This window comes from Elephas maximus, chromosome 11 (genome assembly GCF_024166365.1).
Source record: "Elephas maximus indicus isolate mEleMax1 chromosome 11, mEleMax1 primary haplotype, whole genome shotgun sequence".
Classification (NCBI taxonomy): Eukaryota; Metazoa; Chordata; class Mammalia; order Proboscidea; family Elephantidae; genus Elephas; species Elephas maximus.
This window is the reverse complement of record NC_064829.1, coordinates 6,190,739-6,212,460: the sequence shown is the minus strand read 5'-3', so window position 1 is coordinate 6,212,460 and position 21,722 is coordinate 6,190,739.

Below are 21,722 nucleotides of genomic sequence, written 5' to 3'. Positions count from 1 at the left end.
TCAAGCTTAATCACGTCGAATCCCGTTCAATGCATCCAAGCCAATCCAAACGTATAGATTAGAGAAGGGGAGAGGAGGGTGGAATAGAATAGAGTAGACTAGAATAGAAGAGATTAGAACAGAATAGAAGGAATAGAATAGAGTAGAAAAGAGTAGGGTCGAATAGACTCGAATAGAGTCGGTTAGAGACGAAGAGGCCAAAAAGAGACGAATAGAGAAAACAGAGCTGAATGGAGCCGAATAGAGACGTAAAGGAGCCATATAGAGCCGATTCGCACCTAATCGAGCTGAATCAAGCAGAATCACGCCGACTGTCACTGAATAGCGTCGAATCACATCGAATCATGTCGAATCGCATCAAATCACATCGTTTTGTGTCGGACCGGGACGAATCGCTTCGTATCGCATCGGATTGCATCCAACGTCGTCGAATCACGACGAATCACGTCCTATCACGTCCAATAACTTCGAATTGCGTCCAGTCTCCTAGAATTCTGCTGAATCACGTCGAATCGTATGGAATCTCGTCTAATCTCTTTGAATCCCGTCAAATGCCTTCGGACCTTGTCGAATCCCATCGAATCCTGTCCAATCGCGTCGAAGTGAATCGAATTGAATCAAATAGATTCAAGTAGGGTGGGTTTGGGTGGGGTGCAGTAGGCTTGGGTAGGGTAGGATAGAACAGAGTCCAACAGAATAGGAGAGAACAGAACAGAACAGAAAGAATCCAGTAGAATAGAATAGAGTAGAAAAGAGTAAGATAGTGCAGAACATAGCCGAATTGAGGCGAATGGAGACAAAACAAGATGAATCGCGTTGAATCGCTTCGAATCGGGTCCAATCGAATCCATTCGAATAGATTAGGGTAGGGAAGGGTAGACGAGAATAGAGGAGAATAGTGCCGAATGGTGTGGAATGGATTAGAACGGAGCCGACTAGAGACGAATCGAGTAGAAAAGAGTCGAATAGAGCATAGTTGGGCCGAATAGGGCCAAAGAAGGCCTAATCGAGCAGAATCCAGCAGAATCGATGCCATTGGAGCTGAATGGAGCAAAATGGAGCCCAATCGAACCGACTCGAAGCGAATTGATCTGATTCAAGCCTAATGGGGTCGAATGGCGTGAAAATGCGATGACTCGAACAGAATCAAAGATTAGAGAAGGGGAGGGGAGCGGCTGGGAGGGTAGAACAGAATAGAAGAGAAGAGTACGTAATAGAAGGAACAGAAGATAGCACAGTACGATAGAGCAGAGAAGAGTAAAGTCGAGAAGAGGAGAGTCGAATAGAGTGGAATAGTGCAGAATAGAGCTGAATAGAGCCAATTCTAGCCGAATCGAGCCCAATGGAAACAAAACGTGATGAATCGCGTCGAATAGAGTCCAATCGAATCCATTAGAATAGATTAGAGTAGGGTAGGGTAGAAGAGAATAGGGTAGAATCGAGTCGAATGGAGTTGCATAGAGAAAACTAGAGTAGAAAAGAGTCGAATCGAGCCGAATAAGGCTGAACCAGGTCGAAGTGAGTTGAAACAAGCTGAATCGAAGCGATTCAAGCCAAATCGAGCTGAATCGAGCTGATGGTGCCGAATGAGCCGATTCAAGCATCATCGCGTCCAATCCCATTGAAATGCTTTGAATCGAATCCAATTGAATAGATTCGAAAAGGTTAGGGTAGGGTGGTTTTTGATAGGGTAGACTAGGGTAGACGAAAGTAGACTACAGTAGAGTAGACAGAAGTCTAGTTAGTAGCCTAGACAAGTCAGCTAGACTAGTCCGACTAGTGGTATAGATCAGTAGGCTAGACAACTAGCCTTGAAGAGTACCGTTGCCTTGACAAGTACCCTAAATTATGAATCTGAACTACTTCCATTGCCTTAACTAGTATCCTGAACTAGTAGCCTTGTCTGAACTAGTACCCTTAACTAGTAGCCTTGTCTTAATAGTCTTAACGTCTACCCTTGCCTTACTAGTACCCTGAACTAGTAGCCCTGCCTTAACTAGTACCCTGGCCTTCACCAGTAGCCTTCACTAGTACCCTGGGCTTCACTAGTACCCTGGCCTTCACTAGTACCCTTGCCTCAACTAGTACCCTTAACTGGTACCCTTGCATTAACTAGTAGTCTTAACTAGTACCTGGCCTTATCAGTACCCATAAGTACTACCCCTGCCTTAACCAGCTCCCTTAACTGGTACCCTGGTCTTAACTACTACTATTGACTTGTACCCTTGAATCAACTAGTAGCCTAAAGAAGTAGTCTTCCCTTAAGCATTAGCCTTAACTTGGACCTTGCCTTACCTAGTATCCTTAACTAGTTCCTGTACCTTAACAAGTACTCTTAACTAGTAGAGTGGCCCGAAATAGTAGCGTGAACTAGTAGCCTTGTCTGAATTAGTACCCTTAACTAGTCGCCTTGCCTTAAGGAACAGTCTTAACGTCTACCCTTGCCTTACTAGTACTCTTAACTAGTAGCCAAACCTTAACTAGTACCCTTAAGTAGTAGCCTTGCATGGACTAGTAGCCCAGCTTTAACTAGTACCCTGGCCGTCACTAGTACCCTTGCCTCAACTAGTACCCTGGCATTAACTAGTAATCTTAATTAGTACCCTGGCCTTATCGCTATCCATAACTACTACCCTTGCCTTTACCAGTTGCCTGAACTAATACCCTGGCCTTAACTAGAAGTATCAACTTGTAAACTTGCATGAAATACTAGCCTTAACTAGTACTCTTGCCTTAATTAGTGGCCTGAATTAGTACTCGTGCCTTAGCAAGTACTCTTAACTAGTACAGTGCCCCTAGCTAGTATCCTGAACTAGTAGCCTTCCCTTAACTAGTAGCCTTGCCTTCACTAGTACCCTGGCCTTCTCCAGTAGCCTTAACTAAGACCCTGGCCTTCACTGGTAGCCTTAACTAGTACCCTTAACTAGTACCCTCGCATTAACTCGTAGTCTTAACTAGAACCCTGGCCGTATCGCTACCCATAACTACTACCCTTGCCTTGACCAGTTGCCTTAACTAGTACCCTGGCCTGAATTAGTAGTATGAACTTGTACCCTTGCATCAACTAGTAGCCTAAACTAATACGCTTGCCTGAAGTAGTAGCCTTCACTTGTACCTTGCCTTCCTAGTAGCCTTAACTAGTACCCGTCCATAAACTAGTACTCTTAACTAGTAGAGTGGCCCTAACTAGTAGCCTGAACTAGTCCCCTTGCCTTAGGTAGTCCCTTTTCCAAACTAGTACGCTTCTTGAGGACCCCTATCGTAGGGTATGGTACAGAAGGGTGTCATAAGGTAGGGTAGCATACGGTAGAACAGAGAAAACAGAATCCAATAGAATAGAAGAGGATAAGTCAGGATAGGTTAGTTTCATGTAGGGTATGGTAGAGTAGCATAGGATGGAATAGAGAAAAGAGAAAACGAGAATCCGATACAACAGGATCGAAAAGAAGAGACTAGATGAGGAAAGACTAGGGCGGCATAGGGTTCTGTCGAATAGAAGAGCATAGAATGGTGTGGAATGGAGTCAAATGCAGTCAAACCGAGATGAATAGACTAGAAAAGAGTTGAATAGAGCGGAATAGCACCGAATAGGGACATCTAGGGCTGAGTCGAGCCCAATCGAGCCCAATCAAGTCCAATCGACCAGATTCGAGCTGAATGGAGCCGAATGGAGCTGGAATGAGCCAAATAGAGACCAAGAAAATGAGCCAAGCTAGATCGAGCCAAATCGCACCTAATCGCATCCTATTGCATCGAATCTCGTCGAAGTCCATCCAATCCCACCAAAACCCATCGAATCTCATGAAATCTCACCGAATCCCGTCCAATTGTGTCCAATCGGGTCGAATCGAATGCAATTGAATTCAATAGAACAGCTTAGAGTAGTGTAGGTTAGGCTGGGATTCAATAGGGTAGGGCACAGAGGAATAGACTAGAGAAGCATAGAGTAGAAGAGAATACAAAGAGTAGAATGGAGTAGAGTGGAGTAGAGGAGACTAGTCAGAGTCGAGTAGTGCAGAATAGAGATGAATAGATCCAATTCGAGCTGAATCGAGTCGAATGGAGAGGAAATGAGACAAATCTCCATGAATCGAATAGATTAGAGTAGGGTGGGGGAGAAGAGAATAGAATAGTGTAGAATGGAGTCGAACAGAGTAGAATGGTGTGGAATGGAGTCGAATGGAGCCAAATAGAGACGAATAAAGTAGAAAAGAGTTGAATAGAGCTGAACAGGGCCGGATAAGTTTGGATCGAGCCTAATGATGCTGAATCGAGCAGAATCGAGCCAAATTGACCCGATTCAAGCCAAATCGAGCTAAATCAAGCCAATTCAAGCCTAATGCCATGGAATCGCCTTGAAAGGCATTGAATCGAATTGAATAGAGTAGAGGAGGGTAGAGTAGGAGGGGTTAGACTAGAACAGAACAGAACACAAGAGAAAGAATCGAATAGAATGAAGTAGAGACGAGTACAGTAGACTAGAGTCCAATAGAGTTGAATAGAGCCAAACAGAGCTGAATGCAGCCGAATCCACCAAATTCGAGGTGAATCGAGAAGAATCATGTCGAATCGCGTTGAAAAGTGTCGAATCCAATCCAATAGTTTAGTGCAGGGCAGGTAAGATGAGGGGAGGGTAGGGTAGAAAAGAATAGATTAGAATAGAACAGAAAGAATAGAGAAGAGTAGACTAGAGTCAAATAGAGTCAAATCCTGCCAAAAAGAGTAGAAGAGAAGAGAATGCAAAGAGTAGAATGGAGTAGAGTTGAGTAGAGTAAAATAGTCAGAGTTGAATAGTGCAGAATATAGATGAACAGATTCAATTCGAGCTGAATCGAGTCGAATGGAGAGGAAAAGAGACAAATCGCGATGAATCGAATCAATTACAATAGATTAGAGTAGCGCAGAGTAGAACAGAATAGAATAGAGTAGAATAGTGTAGAATGGAGTCGAACAGAGTAGAATGGTGTGAAATGGTGTTGAATGGAGCCAAATAGAGACGAATGAATTAGAAAAGTGTTGCCTAGAGCCGAACAGGGCCGAATAAGGTTGGAACGAGCCTAATTATGCTGAATCGAGCCGAATCGAGCCGAATTGACCCAATTCAAGGCAGATAGAGCTAAATCAAGGCGATTCAAGCCTAATGACATGGAATTGCGTTCAGATGCATAGACTCGACCCGAATCGATTAGAGTAGGCTAGGAGGGGTTAGAGTAGAACACAACAGAAACAATAGACTACAATTAAGTAGAGACGAGTAGACTAGAATAGAGTCTAATAGAGTTGCATAGAGCCGAACAGAGCTGAATGCAGCTGAATCGACCAAATTCTAGGTCAATCGAGACGAATCATGTTGAACCGGATTGAAATGTGTCGAATCAAATCAAATAGATTAGTGTAGGGCAGGTAAGTTTAGGGTAGGGTAGGGTAGAATAGAATAGAGTAGAATAGAACAGAACAGAAAGAATAGAGTAGACGAGAGTCAAATAGAATCGAATAGTGCTGAAAAGACAAAATAGAGCGGAAAAGAGCCGATCAGAACCGAATCGAGTTGATGACGCAGAAAGGAGCTGAATCGAGCTGACATGACCCAAGTCAGGTTGAACCCCGTTCAAGAGTGTTGACTAGAATAGACGAGATTAGAGTAGGGTAAGTTAGGGTAGGGTAGGCTAGAATAGAATGCAGTAGCACAGAACAGGATAGAACAGAACAGAACTGAAAGAATAGAATAGGGTCAAGTACTGTAGAGAAGAGAAGAATAGAGCTGAATATTGCCAAATAGAGCCAAATACAGCCATATAGAGCCAAAAAGAGCCGGAGCGATAGCAATCAAGACGAATCGCGCCGAATCCTGCGGAGTCATGCTGGATTGCGTCGAATCCCGTTGAATTGCATTCAATCCCATCCATTCAAGTCCAATCCAATCGAATCGATTAGAATAGACTAGAGAAGGGTAGAGTACAAGACAATAGAATAGAGAAGAATACAGTCGGATGGAGTAGAATGGTGTAGAATGGAGTTGAAAAGAGATACTAGAGTTGAGTAGACTCATAGAGCCGTATAGAGTTGAATAGAGCCTATTCAAGCTGAATAGAGCTGACCAGGGCGAAATGGAGCCGATTAGAACTGAATCGAACCGATTGGAGCCCAAGAGGGATGAATGGAGTGCAACGGAGCCGATTGGAGCCGAATCGCATCGAAATGCGTGGAATCGAATCCAGTGGAATAGATTAGAGTAGGGTTGGTTAAAATAGAGTAGAATAGAATTGAACACAGTAAAAGAGAATAAAGAGAATACAAGAGAATCGAGTCCAAAAGCTTAGAGCAGAGCAGAATAGTGTAGAGTAGAACAGAGTCGAATAGAGTCGAATCGAGCCAAATGGAGAAGAAACAAGGCAAATCGCGTTGAATCCCCTCGAACCAATTCCAGTCAATTAGGGTAGGGTAGAGTAAAATAGTGTTGAGTGGAGTAGAATGCTGTGCAACGCAATCGAATGGAGTCGAAAAGAGTAGAAAAGAGCCGAATAGAGCCGAATAGTGCTGAAGAGGGCCGAAGAGGGCCGAATCGAGCTGAATTGAGCCAAATCCAGCAAATCGAGCCTAATGGAGCCGAATTGAGCCGAATCCAGCTGAATCGGCACTCTTCGAGCCAAATGGAGCCAAACGGACATGAATCGAACCAATTCGACCTGAGTCGTGTCCAAATTCATGGAATCGAATTGAACAGATTAGAGTAGGGGAGGTTCGGGTATGGCAGGGTGGAATAGAGTAGAGTAGCATAGAAGAGAACAGAACAATACAGAACGAATACAGAAAAGCGTAGGCTAGAGTAGCATAGAGGGAAACAGAGTAGAGTAGAATAGATTCGAACAGAGCTAAATAGAGCCAAACTGAGCCGAATCGTGTCCAAATGGGTTGAATCCAATCCAATCGAATGGATTAGAATAGAGTAGAGTTGGGTAGCACAGGGTAGGGTAGAGTAGAGTAGAATAGAACAGAACAGAATAGAAAGAATAAAGAAAATAGAGAAGAGTAGACTAGAGTACGATAGAGTAGGCTAGTGTAGAATAGGGTAGACTCGAATACAGCTGAATAGAGCCGAATGGAGTCGAAATGAGAGGAATCACGTCTAATCGATTCGAGTAAATTAGAGTGGTGTAGGATAGAGTAGAGCAGAATAGTGTGGAATGGTGTGGAATAAATAGAATGGAGTCAAATAGAGACGAAAAGAGTAGAGAAGAGTCGAATAGAGCAGAATAGGGCCGAAAGAGGCCGAATTGAGCAGAATCGAAGCAATTCAAGCCCAACGAACCGAATGGAGCCAAATGGAATAGAATCGAGCTGATTCAAGCTTAATCACGTCGAATCCCGTTCAATGCATCCAAGCCAATCCAAACGTATAGATTAGAGAAGGGGAGAGGAGGGTGGAATAGAATAGAGTAGACTAGAATAGAAGAGATTAGAACAGAATAGAAGGAATAGAATAGAGTAGAAAAGAGTAGGGTCGAATAGACTCGAATAGAGTCGGTTAGAGACGAAGAGGCCAAAAAGAGACGAATAGAGAAAACAGAGCTGAATGGAGCCGAATAGAGACGTAAAGGAGCCATATAGAGCCGATTCGCACCTAATCGAGCTGAATCAAGCAGAATCACGCCGACTGTCACTGAATAGCGTCGAATCACATCGAATCATGTCGAATCGCATCAAAACACATCGTTTTGTGTCGGACCGGGTCGAATCGCTTCGTATCGCATCGGATTGCATCCAATGTCGTCGAATCACGACGAATCACGTCCTATCACGTCCAATAACTTCGAATTGCGTCCAGTCTCCTAGAATTCTGCTGAATCACGTCGAATCGTATGGAATCTCGTCTAATCTCTTTGAATCCCGTCAAATGCCTTCGGACCTTGTCGAATCCCGTCGAATCCTGTCCAATCGCGTCGAAGTGAATCGAATTGAATCAAATAGATTCAAGTAGGGTGGGTTTGGGTGGGGTGCAGTAGGCTTGGGTAGGGTAGGATAGAACAGAGTCCAACAGAATAGGAGAGAACAGAACAGAACAGAAAGAATCCAGTAGAATAGAATAGAGTAGAAAAGAGTAAGATAGTGCAGAACATAGCCGAATTGAGGCGAATGGAGACAAAACAAGATGAATCGCGTTGAATCGCTTCGAATCGGGTCCAATCGAATCCATTCGAATAGATTAGGGTAGGGAAGGGTAGACGAGAATAGAGGAGAATAGTGCCGAATGGTGTGGAATGGATTAGAACGGAGCCGACTAGAGACGAATCGAGTAGAAAAGAGTCGAATAGAGCATAGTTGGGCCGAATAGGGCCAAAGAAGGCCTAATCGAGCAGAATCCAGCAGAATCGATGCCATTGGAGCTGAATGGAGCAAAATGGAGCCCAATCGAACCGACTCGAAGCGAATTGATCTGATTCAAGCCTAATGGGGTCGAATGGCGTGAAAATGCGATGACTCGAACAGAATCAAAGATTAGAGAAGGGGAGGGGAGCGGCTGGGAGGGTAGAACAGAATAGAAGAGAAGAGTACGTAATAGAAGGAACAGAAGATAGCACAGTACGATAGAGCAGAGAAGAGTAAAGTCGAGAAGAGGAGAGTCGAATAGAGTGGAATAGTGCAGAATAGAGCTGAATAGAGCCAATTCTAGCCGAATCGAGCCCAATGGAAACAAAACGTGATGAATCGCGTCGAATAGAGTCCAATCGAATCCATTAGAATAGATTAGAGTAGGGTAGGGTAGAAGAGAATAGGGTAGAATCGAGTCGAATGGAGTTGCATAGAGAAAACTAGAGTAGAAAAGAGTCGAATCGAGCCGAATAAGGCTGAACCAGGTCGAAGTGAGTTGAAACAAGCTGAATCGAAGCGATTCAAGCCAAATCGAGCTGAATCGAGCTGATGGTGCCGAATGAGCCGATTCGAGCATCATCGCGTCCAATCCCATTGAAATGCTTTGAATCGAATCCAATGGAATAGATTCGAAAAGGTTAGGGTAGGGTGGTTTTTGATAGGGTAGACTAGGGTAGACGAAAGTAGACTAGAGTAGAGTAGACAAGAGAAGTCTAGAGTAGTAGCCTAGACACGACAGCTGGACTAGTCCGACTAGTGGTATAGATCAGTAGGCTAGACAACTAGCCTTGAAGAGTACCCTTGCCCTGACAAGTCCCCTAAATTCTGAATCTGAACTACTCCCCTTGCCTTAACTAGTATCCTGAACTAGTAGCCTTGTCTGAACTACTCCCCTTAACTAGTAGCCTTGCCTTAAGTAATAGTCTTAATGTCTACCCTTGCCTTACTAGTACCCTGGCCTTCACCAGTAGCCTTAACTAGTACCCTGGCCTTCACTCGTACCCTTGCCTCAACTAGTACCCTTCACTAGTACCCTCGCATTAACTAGTAGTCTTAACTGGTACCTGGCCTTCTCAGTCCCTATAAGTCCTACCCTGGCCTTAACCAGCTGCCTTAACTGGTACCCTGGTCTTAACTAGTAGTATTCACTGGTACCCTTGAATCCACAGGTAGCCTAAACTAGTCGTCTTGCCTTAAGTAGTAGCCTTCACTTGTAGCTTGCCTTAACTAGTATCCTTAACTAGTACCTGTGCCTTAACTAGTACTCTTAACTAGTACAGCGGCCATAACGAGTAGCCTGAACTAGTAGCCTTGTCTGAATTAGTACCCTGGACTAGTAGCCTTGCTTTAAGTAATAGTCTTAACGTCTGCCCTTGCCTTACTAGTACCCTTAACTAGTAGCCAAGCCTTAACCACTACCCCTAACTAGTAGCCTTGCCTTAACTAGTACCCTTGCCTTAACCAGTTGCCTTAAGTAGTACCCCGGCCTTAACTAGAAGTATCAACTTGTAAACTTGCATCAAAGAGTAGCCTTAACTAGTACTCTTGCCTTAAGTAGTGGCCTGAACTAGTACTCGTGCCTTAGCTAGTACTCTTAACTAGTACAGTGCCTCTAACTAGTATCCTGAACGAGTAGCCTTCTCTAAACTAGTACCCTTAACTAGTAGCCTTGCCTTCACTAGTACCCTGGCCTTCTCCAGTAGCCTTAACTAAGACCCTGGCCTTCACTGGTAGCCTTAAATAGTACCCTTAACTAGTCCCCTCGCATTAACTAGTAGTCTGAACTAGTACCCTGGCCGTATCAGTACCCAGAACTACTACCCTTGCCGTAACCAGTTTCCTTAACTAGTACCCTGGCCTGAACTAGTAGTATTCACTTGTATTTTTGCATCAACTAGTAGCCTTAACTAGTACTCTTGCCTTAAGAAGTGGCCTGAACTAGTACTCGTGCCTTAGCTAGTACTCTTAACTAGTACAGTGCCCCTAACTAGTATCCTGAACTGGTAGCCTTGTCCTTACTAGTACCCATAACTAGGAGCCTTGCTTAAGGAATAGTCTTAATGGCTACCCTTGCCTCAACAAGTACCCTTAAGTAGTACCCTTGCATTAACTAGTAGTCTTAACTAGTACCCTGGCCTTATCAGTACCCAGAACTACTACCCTTGCCTTAACCAGTTGCCTTACCTAGCAACCTGGACTTAGCCAGTCGTATTAACATGTACCCTTGCATCGACTAGTAGACAACACTAGTACTCTTGCCTGAAGTAGTGGCCTTAACTCGTTCCTTGCCTTACTAGTAGCCTTAACTAGTACTCTGAACCAGTACAGTGGCCCTAACTAGTATTCTGAACTAGAAGCCTTGTGGTAACTCGTACCCTTAACTAGTCGCCTTGCCTTAAGGAACAGTCTTAACATCTACCCTTGCCTTACTAGTCCTCTTAACTAGTAGCCAAACCTTAACTAGTACCCTGAAGGAGTAGCCTTGCATGGACTAGTAGCCCAGCCTTAACTAGTACCCTGGCCGTCACTAGGACCCTTGCCTCAACTAGTACCCTGGCATTAACTAGTAGTCTTAACTAGTACCCTGGCCTTCTCGCTACCCATAACTACTACCCTTGCCTTGACCAGTTGCCTTAACTAGTACCCTGGCCTGAATTAGTAGTATGAACTTGTACCCTTGCATCAACTAGTAGCCTAAACTAATGCGCTTGCCTGAAGTCGTAGCCTTCACTTGTACCTTGCCTTCCTAGTAGCCTTAACTACTACCCGTCCATGCACTAGTACTCTTAACTAGTAGAGTGGCCCTAACTAGTAGCCTGAACTAGTCCCCTTGCCTTAGGTAGTCCCTTTTCCAAACTAGTACCCTTCTGGAGTACCCCTATGGAGTAGGGTATGGTACAGTAGCGTGTCATAAGGTAGGGTAGCATACGGTAGAACAGAGAAAACAGAGTCCAATAGAATAGAAGAGGATAAGTCAGGATAGCTTAGTTTCGTGTAGGGTATGGTAGAGTAGCATAGGATGGAATAGAGAAGAGAGAAAACGAGAATCCAATACAACAGAATCAAAAAGAAGAGACTAGATGAGGAAAGACTAGGGCGGCATAGGGTTCTGTCGAATAGAAGAGCATAGAATGGTGTGGAATGGAGTCAAATGCAGTCAAACCGAGATGAATAGACTAGAAAAGAGTTGAATAGAGCGGAATAGCACCGAATAGGGACATCTAGGGCTGAGTCGAGCCCAATCGAGCCCAATCAAGTCCAATCGACCAGATTCGAGCTGAATGGAGCCGAATGGAGCTGGAATGAGCCAAATAGAGACCAAGAAAATGAACCAAGCTAGATCGAGCCAAATCGCACCTAATCGCATCCTATTGCATCGAATCTCGTCGAAGTCCATCCAATCCCACCAAAACCCATCGAATCTCATGAAATCTCACCGAATCCCGTCCAATTGTGTCCAATCGGGTCGAATCGAATGCAATTGAATTCAATAGAACAGCTTAGAGTAGTGTAGGTTAGGCTGGGATTCAATAGGGTAGGGCACAGAGGAATAGACTAGGGAAGCATAGAGTAGAAGAGAATACAAAGAGTAGAATGGAGTAGAGTGGAGTAGAGGAGACTAGTCAGAGTCGAGTAGTGCAGAATAGAGATGAATAGATCCAATTCGAGCTGAATTGAGTCGAATGGAGAGGAAATGAGACAAATCTCCATGAATCGAATAGATTAGAGTAGGGTGGGGGAGAAGAGAATAGAATAGTGTAGAATGGAGTCGAACAGAGTAGAATGGTGTGGAATGGAGTCGAATGGAGCCAAATAGAGACGAATAAAGTAGAAAAGAGTTGAATAGAGCTGAACAGGGCCGGATAAGTTTGGATCGAGCCTAATGATGCTGAATCGAGCAGAATCGAGCCAAGTTGACCCGATTCAAGCCAAATCGAGCTAAATCAAGCCAATTCAAGCCTAATGCCATGGAATCGCCTTGAAAGGCATTGAATCGAATGGAATAGATTAGAGTAGAGGAGGGTAGAGTAGGAGGGGTTAGACTAGAACAGAACAGAACACAAGAGAAAGAATCGAATAGAATGAAGTAGAGACGAGTACAGTAGAATAGAGTCCAATAGAGTTGAATAGAGCCAAACAGAGCTGAATGCAGCCGAATCCACCAAATTCGAGGTGAATCGAGAAGAATCATGTCGAATCGCGTTGAAAAGTGTCGAATCCAATCAACTAGTTTAGTGTAGGGCAGGTAAGATGAGGGGAGGGGAGGGTAGAAAAGAATAGATTAGAATAGACCAGAAAGAATAGAGAAGAGTAGACTAGAGTCAAATCGAGTCAAATCCTGCCGAAAAGAGCCGAATAGAGAGGAAAAGGGCCAAGTCCAACCGAATCGAGTTGAATTCGCACAAAAAGGAGCTGATTCGAGCCGATATGACCTGAATCAGGTCGAATCCCGTTCAAGTCTGTTGAATAGAATAGAAGAGATTACAGTAGGCTAAGTTAGAGTAGGGTAGGCTAGACCAAAATGCAGTAGAACAGAACAGGCTAGAAGAGAACTGAAAGAATAGAACAGGGTCGAGTAGTGCAGAGTCTAGGATAATAGAGTTGAATATTGCCGACTAGAGCAAAATAGAGCCCCAAAGACCCAACGTGATAGAAATCAAGATGAATGGCGCCGAATCCCACGGAATCATGCTGGATCGCGTCGAATCCCGTTGAATTGCATTGAATCCCATCCATTCAAGTCCAATCCAATCGAATCGATTAGAATAGACTAGAGAAGGGTAGAGTACAAGACAATAGAATAGAGAAGAATACAGTCGGATGGAGTAGAATGGTGTAGAATGGAGTTGAAAAGAGATACCAGAGTTGAGTAGACTCATAGAGCCGTATAGAGTTGAATAGAGCCTATTCAAGGTGAATAGAGCTGACCAGGGCGAAATGGAGCCGATTAGAACTGAATCGAACCGATTGGAGCCCAAGAGGGATGAATGGAGTGCAACGGAGCCGATTGGAGCCGAATCGCATCGACATGCGTGGAATCGAATCCAGTGGAATAGATTAGAGTAGGGTTGGTTAAAATAGAGTAGAATAGAATTGAACACAGTAAAAGAGAATAAAGAGAATACAAGAGAATCGAGTCCAAAAGCTTAGAGCAGAGCAGAATAGTGTAGAGTAGAACAGAGTCGAATAGAGTCGAATCGAGCCAAATGGAGAAGAAACAAGGCAAATCGCGTTGAATCCCCTCGAACCAATTCCAGTCAATTAGGGTAGGGTAGAGTAAAATAGTGTTGAGTGGAGTAGAATGCTGTGCAACGCAATCGAATGGAGTCGAAAAGAGTAGAAAAGAGCCGAATAGAGCCGAATAGTGCTGAAGAGGGCCGAAGAGGGCCGAATCGAGCTGAATTGAGCCAAATCCAGAAATCGAGCCTAATGGAGCCGAATTGAGCCGAATCCAGCTGAATCGATACCCTTCGAGCCAAATGGAGCCGAATGGACATGAATCGAACCAATTCGACCTGAATCGTGTCCAAATTCATGGAATCGAATTGAACAGATTAGAGTAGGGGAGGTTCGGGTATGGCAGGGTGGAATAGATAGCATAAAATAAAACAGAAGAGAACAGAACAATACAGAACGAATACAGAAAACAGTAGGCTAGAGTAGCGTAGAGGGAAACAGAGTAGAGTAGAATAGATTCGAGCAGAGCGAAATAGAGGCAAACTGAGCCGAATCGTGTCCAAATGGGTTGAATCCAATCCAATCCAATGGATTAGAATAGAGTAGAGTTGGGTAGCATAGGGTAGGGTAGACTAGAGTAGAATAGAACAGAACAGAATAGGAAGAAGAAAGAAAATAGAGAAGAGTAGACTAGAGTACGATAGAGTAGGCTAGTGTAGAATAGGGTAGACTCGAATACAGCTGAATAGAGCCGAATGGAGTCGAAATGAGAGGAATCACGTCTAATCGATTCGAGTAAATTAGAGTGGTGTAGGATAGAGTAGAGCAGAATAGTGTGGAATGGTGTGGAATAAATAGAATGGAGTCAAATAGAGACGAAAAGAGTAGAGAAGAGTCGAATAGAGCAGAATAGGGCCGAAAGAGGCCGAATTGAGCAGAATCGAAGCAAGTCAAGCCCAACGAACCGAATGGAGCCAAATGGAATAGAATCGAGCTGATTCAAGCTTAATCACGTCGAATCCCGTTCAATGCATCCAAGCCAATCCAAACGTATAGATTAGAGAAGGGGAGAGGAGGGTGGAATAGAATAGAGTAGACTAGAATAGAAGAGATTAGAACAGAATAGAAGGAATAGAATAGAGTAGAAAAGAGTAGGGTCGAATAGACTCGAATAGAGTCGGTTAGAGACGAAGAGGCCAAAAAGAGACGAATAGAGAAAACAGAGCTGAATGGAGCCGAATAGAGACGTAAAGGAGCCATATAGAGCCGATTCGCACCTAATCGAGCTGAATCAAGCAGAATCACGCCGACTGTCACTGAATAGCGTCGAATCACATCGAATCATGTCGAATCGCATCAAATCACATCGTTTTGTGTCGGACCGGGACGAATCGCTTCGTATCGCATCGGATTGCATCCAATGTCGTCGAATCACGACGAATCACGTCCTATCACGTCCAATAACTTCGAATTGCGTCCAGTCTCCTAGAATTCTGCTGAATCACGTCGAATCGTATGGAATCTCGTCTAATCTCTTTGAATCCCGTCAAATGCCTTCGAACCTTGTCGAATCCCGTCGAATCCTGTCCAATCGCGTCGAAGTGAATCGAATTGAATCAAATAGATTCAAGTAGGGTGGGTTTGGGTGGGGTGCAGTAGGCTTGGGTAGGGTAGGATAGAACAGAGTCCAACAGAATAGGAGAGAACAGAACAGAACAGAAAGAATCCAGCAGAATAGAATAGAGGAGAAAAGAGTCAGATAGTGCAGAACATAGCCGAATTGAGGCGAATGGAGACAAAACAAGATGAATCGCGTTGAATCGCTTCGAATCGGGTCCAATCGAATCCATTCGAATAGATTAGGGTAGGGAAGGGTAGACGAGAATAGAGGAGAATAGTGCCGAATGGTGTGGAATGGATTAGAACGGAGCCGACTAGAGACGAATCGAGTAGAAAAGAGTCGAATAGAGCATAGTTGGGCCGAATAGGGCCAAAGAAGGCCTAATCGAGCAGAATCCGGCAGAATCGATGCCATTGGAGCTGAATGGAGCAAAATGGAGCCCAATCGAACCGACTCGAAGCGAATTGATCTGATTCAAGCCTAATGGGGTCGAATGGCGTGAAAATGCGATGACTCGAACAGAATCAAAGATTAGAGAAGGGGAGGGGAGCGGCTGGGAGGGTAGAACAGAATAGAATAGAAGAGTACATAATAGAAGGAACAGAAGATAGCACAGTACGGTAGAGCAGAGAAGAGTAGAGAAGAGTCGAATAGAGTGAAATAGTGCAGAATAGAGCTGAATAGAGCCAATTCTAGCCGAATCGAGCCCAATGGAAACAAAACGTGATGAATCGCGTCGAACAGCGTCCAATCGAATCCATTAGAATAGATTAGAGTAGGGTAGGGTAGAACAGAATAGAGTAGAATCGAGTCGAATGGAGTTGCATAGAGAAAACTAGAGTAGAAAAGAGTCGAATCGAGCCGAATAAGGCTGAACCAAGTCGAACTGAGTTGAAACAAGCTGAATCGAAGCGATTCAAGCCAAATCGAGCTGAATCGAGCTGATGGTGCCGAATGAGCCGATTCGAGCATCATCGCGTCCAATCCCATTGAAATGCTTTGAATCGAATCCAATGGAATAGATTCGAAAAGGTTAGGGTAGGGTGGTTTTTGATAGGGTAGACTAGGGTAGACGAAAGTAGACTAGAGTAGAGTAGACAAGAGAAGTCTAGAGTAGTAGCCTAGACAAGACAGCTGGACTAGTCAGACTAGTGGTATAGATCAGTAGGCTAGACAACTAGCCTTGAAGAGTACCCTTGCCCTGACAAGTCCCCTAAATTCTGAATCTGAACTACTCCCCTTGCCTTAACTAGTATCCTGAACTAGTAGCCTTGTCTGAACTACTCCCCTTAACTAGTAGCCTTGCCTTAAGTAATAGTCTTAATGTCTACCCTTGCCTTACTAGTACCCTGGCCTTCACCAGTAGCCTTAACTAGTACCCTGGCCTTCACCAGTAGCCTTAACTAGTACCCTGGCCTTCACTCGTACCCTTGCCTCAACTAGTACCCTTCACTAGTACCCTCGCATTAACTAGTAGTCTTAACTGGTACCTGGCCTTCTCAGTCCCTATAAGTCCTACCCTGGCCTTAACCAGCTGCCTTAACTGGTACCCTGGTCTTAACTAGTAGTATTCACTGGTACCCTTGAATCCACAGGTAGCCTAAACTAGTCGTCTTGCCTTAAGTAGTAGCCTTCACTTGTAGCTTGCCTTAACTAGTATCCTTAACTAGTACCTGTGCCTTAACTAGTACTCTTAACTAGTACAGCGGCCATAACGAGTAGCCTGAACTAGTAGCCTTGTCTGAATTAGTACCCTGGACTAGTAGCCTTGCTTTAAGTAATAGTCTTAACGTCTGCCCTTGCCTTACTAGTACCCTTAACTAGTAGCCAAGCCTTAACCACTACCCCTAACTAGTAGCCTTGCCTTAACTAGTACCCTTGCCTTAACCAGTTGCCTTAAGTAGTACCCCGGCCTTAACTAGAAGTATCAACTTGTAAACTTGCATCAAAGAGTAGCCTTAACTAGTACTCTTGCCTTAAGTAGTGGCCTGAACTAGTACTCGTGCCTTAGCTAGTACTCTTAACTAGTACAGTGCCTCTAACTAGTATCCTGAACGAGTAGCCTTCTCTAAACTAGTACCCTTAACTAGTAGCCTTGCCTTCACTAGTACCCTGGCCTTCTCCAGTAGCCTTAACTAAGACCCTGGCCTTCACTGGTAGCCTTAAATAGTACCCTTAACTAGTCCCCTCGCATTAACTAGTAGTCTGAACTAGTACCCTGGCCGTATCAGTACCCAGAACTACTACCCTTGCCGTAACCAGTTTCCTTAACTAGTACCCTGGCCTGAACTAGTAGTATTCACTTGTATTTTTGCATCAACTAGTAGCCTTAACTAGTACTCTTGCCTTAAGAAGTGGCCTGAACTAGTACTCGTGCCTTAGCTAGTACTCTTAACTAGTACAGTGCCCCTAACTAGTATCCTGAACTGGTAGCCTTGTCCTTACTAGTACCCATAACTAGGAGCCTTGCTTAAGGAATAGTCTTAATGGCTACCCTTGCCTCAACAAGTACCCTTAAGTAGTACCCTTGCATTAACTAGTAGTCTTAACTAGTACCCTGGCCTTATCAGTACCCAGAACTACTACCCTTGCCTTAACCAGTTGCCTTACCTAGCAACCTGGACTTAGCCAGTCGTATTAACATGTACCCTTGCATCGACTAGTAGACAACACTAGTACTCTTGCCTGAAGTAGTGGCCTTAACTCGTTCCTTGCCTTACTAGTAGCCTTAACTAGTACTCTGAACCAGTACAGTGGCCCTAACTAGTATTCTGAACTAGAAGCCTTGTGGTAACTCGTACCCTTAACTAGTCGCCTTGCCTTAAGGAACAGTCTTAACATCTACCCTTGCCTTACTAGTCCTCTTAACTAGTAGCCAAACCTTAACTAGTACCCTGAAGGAGTAGCCTTGCATGGACTAGTAGCCCAGCCTTAACTAGTACCCTGGCCGTCACTAGTACCCTTGCCTCAACTAGTACCCTGGCATTAACTAGTAGTCTTAACTAGTACCCTGGCCTTCTCGCTACCCATAACTACTACCCTTGCCTTGACCAGTTGCCTTAACTAGTACCCTGGCCTGAATTAGTAGTATGAACTTGTACCCTTGCATCAACTAGTAGCCTAAACTAATGCGCTTGCCTGAAGTCGTAGCCTTCACTTGTACCTTGCCTTCCTAGTAGCCTTAACTACTACCCGTCCATGCACTAGTACTCTTAACTAGTAGAGTGGCCCTAACTAGTAGCCTGAACTAGTCCCCTTGCCTTAGGTAGTCCCTTTTCCAAACTAGTACCCTTCTGGAGTACCCCTATGGAGTAGGGTATGGTACAGTAGCGTGTCATAAGGTAGGGTAGCATACGGTAGAACAGAGAAAACAGAGTCCAATAGAATAGAAGAGGATAAGTCAGGATAGCTTAGTTTCGTGTAGGGTATGGTAGAGTAGCATAGGATGGAATAGAGAAGAGAGAAAACGAGAATCCAATACAACAGAATCAAAAAGAAGAGACTAGATGAGGAAAGACTAGGGCGGCATAGGGTTCTGTCGAATAGAAGAGCATAGAATGGTGTGGAATGGAGTCAAATGCAGTCAAACCGAGATGAATAGACTAGAAAAGAGTTGAATAGAGCGGAATAGCACCGAATAGGGACATCTAGGGCTGAGTCGAGCCCAATCGAGCCCAATCGAGCCCAATCAAGTCCAATCGACCAGATTCGAGCTGAATGGAGCCGAATGGAGCTGGAATGAGCCAAATAGAGACCAAGAAAATGAACCAAGCTAGATCGAGCCAAATCGCACCTAATCGCATCCTATTGCATCGAATCTCATCGAAGTCCATCCAATCCCACCAAAACCCATCGAATCTCATGAAATCTCACCGAATCCCGTCCAATTGTGTCCAATCGGGTCGAATCGAATGCAATTGAATTCAATAGAACAGCTTAGAGTAGTGTAGGTTAGGCTGGGATTCAATAGGGTAGGGCACAGAGGAATAGACTAGGGAAGCATAGAGTAGAAGAGAATACAAAGAGTAGAATGGAGTAGAGTGGAGTAGAGGAGACTAGTCAGAGTCGAGTAGTGCAGAATAGAGATGAATAGATCCAATTCGAGCTGAATTGAGTCGAATGGAGAGGAAATGAGACAAATCTCCATGAATCGAATAGATTAGAGTAGGGTGGGGGAGAAGAGAATAGAATAGTGTAGAATGGAGTCGAACAGAGTAGAATGGTGTGGAATGGAGTCGAATGGAGCCAAATAGAGACGAATAAAGTAGAAAAGAGTTGAATAGAGCTGAACAGGGCCGGATAAGTTTGGATCGAGCCTAATGATGCTGAATCGAGCAGAATCGAGCCAAGTTGACCCGATTCAAGCCAAATCGAGCTAAATCAAGCCAATTCAAGCCTAATGCCATGGAATCGCCTTGAAAGGCATTGAATCGAATGGAATAGATTAGAGTAGAGGAGGGTAGAGTAGGAGGGGTTAGACTAGAACAGAACAGAACACAAGAGAAAGAATCGAATAGAATGAAGTAGAGACGAGTACAGTAGAATAGAGTCCAATAGAGTTGAATAGAGCCAAACAGAGCTGAATGCAGCCGAATCCACCAAATTCGAGGTGAATCGAGAAGAATCATGTCGAATCGCGTTGAAAAGTGTCGAATCCAATCAACTAGTTTAGTGTAGGGCAGGTAAGATGAGGGGAGGGGAGGGTAGAAAAGAATAGATTAGAATAGACCAGAAAGAATAGAGAAGAGTAGACTAGAGTCAAATCGAGTCAAATCCTGCCGAAAAGAGCCGAATAGAGAGGAAAAGGGCCAAGTCCAACCGAATCGAGTTGAATTCGCACAAAAAGGAGCTGATTCGAGCCGATATGACCTGAATCAGGTCGAATCCCGTTCAAGTCTGTTGAATAGAATAGAAGAGATTACAGTAGGCTAAGTTAGAGTAGGGTAGGCTAGACCAAAATGCAGTAGAACAGAACAGGCTAGAAGAGAACTGAAAGAATAGAACAGGGTCGAGTAGTGCAGAGTCTAGGAGAATAGAGTTGAATATTGCCGACTAGAGCAAAATAGAGCCCCAAAGACCCAACGTGATAGAAATCAAGATGAATGGCGCCGAATCCCACGGAATCATGCTGGATCGCGTCGAATCCCGTTGAATTGCATTGAATCCCATCCATTCAAGTCCAATCCAATCGAATCGATTAGAATAGACTAGAGAAGGGTAGAGTACAAGACAATAGAATAGAGAAGAATACAGTCGGATGGAGTAGAATGGTGTAGAATGGAGTTGAAAAGAGATACCAGAGTTGAGTAGACTCATAGAGCCGTATAGAGTTGAATAGAGCCTATTCAAGGTGAATAGAGCTGACCAGGGCGAAATGGAGCCGATTAGAACTGAATCGAACCGATTGGAGCCCAAGAGGGATGAATGGAGTGCAACGGAGCCGATTGGAGCCGAATCGCATCGACATGCGTGGAATCGAATCCAGTGGAATAGATTAGAGTAGGGTTGGTTAAAATAGAGTAGAATAGAATTGAACACAGTAAAAGAGAATAAAGAGAATACAAGAGAATCGAGTCCAAAAGCTTAGAGCAGAGCAGAATAGTGTAGAGTAGAACAGAGTCGAATAGAGTCGAATCGAGCCAAATGGAGAAGAAACAAGGCAAATCGCGTTGAATCCCCTCGAACCAATTCCAGTCAATTAGGGTAGGGTAGAGTAAAATAGTGTTGAGTGGAGTAGAATGCTGTGCAACGCAATCGAATGGAGTCGAAAAGAGTAGAAAAGAGCCGAATAGAGCCGAATAGTGCTGAAGAGGGCCGAAGAGGGCCGAATCGAGCTGAATTGAGCCAAATCCAGAAATCGAGCCTAATGGAGCCGAATTGAGCCGAATCCAGCTGAATCGATACCCTTCGAGCCAAATGGAGCCGAATGGACATGAATCGAACCAATTCGACCTGAATCGTGTCCAAATTCATGGAATCGAATTGAACAGATTAGAGTAGGGGAGGTTCGGGTATGGCAGGGTGGAATAGAGTAGCATAAAATAAAACAGAAGAGAATAGAAGAGAACAGAACAATACAGAACGAATACAGAAAACAGTAGGCTAGAGTAGCGTAGAGGGAAACAGAGTAGAGTAGAATAGATTCGAGCAGAGCGAAATAGAGGCAAACTGAGCCGAATCGTGTCCAAATGGGTTGAATCCAATCCAATCCAATGGATTAGAATAGAGTAGAGTTGGGTAGCATAGGGTAGGGTAGACTAGAGTAGAATAGAACAGAACAGAATAGGAAGAAGAAAGAAAATAGAGAAGAGTAGACTAGAGTACGATAGAGTAGGCTAGTGTAGAATAGGGTAGACTCGAATACAGCTGAATAGAGCCGAATGGAGTCGAAATGAGAGGAATCACGTCTAATCGATTCGAGTAAATTAGAGTGGTGTAGGATAGAGTAGAGCAGAATAGTGTGGAATGGTGTGGAATAAATAGAATGGAGTCAAATAGAGACGAAAAGAGTAGAGAAGAGTCGAATAGAGCGGAATAGGGCCGAAAGAGGCCG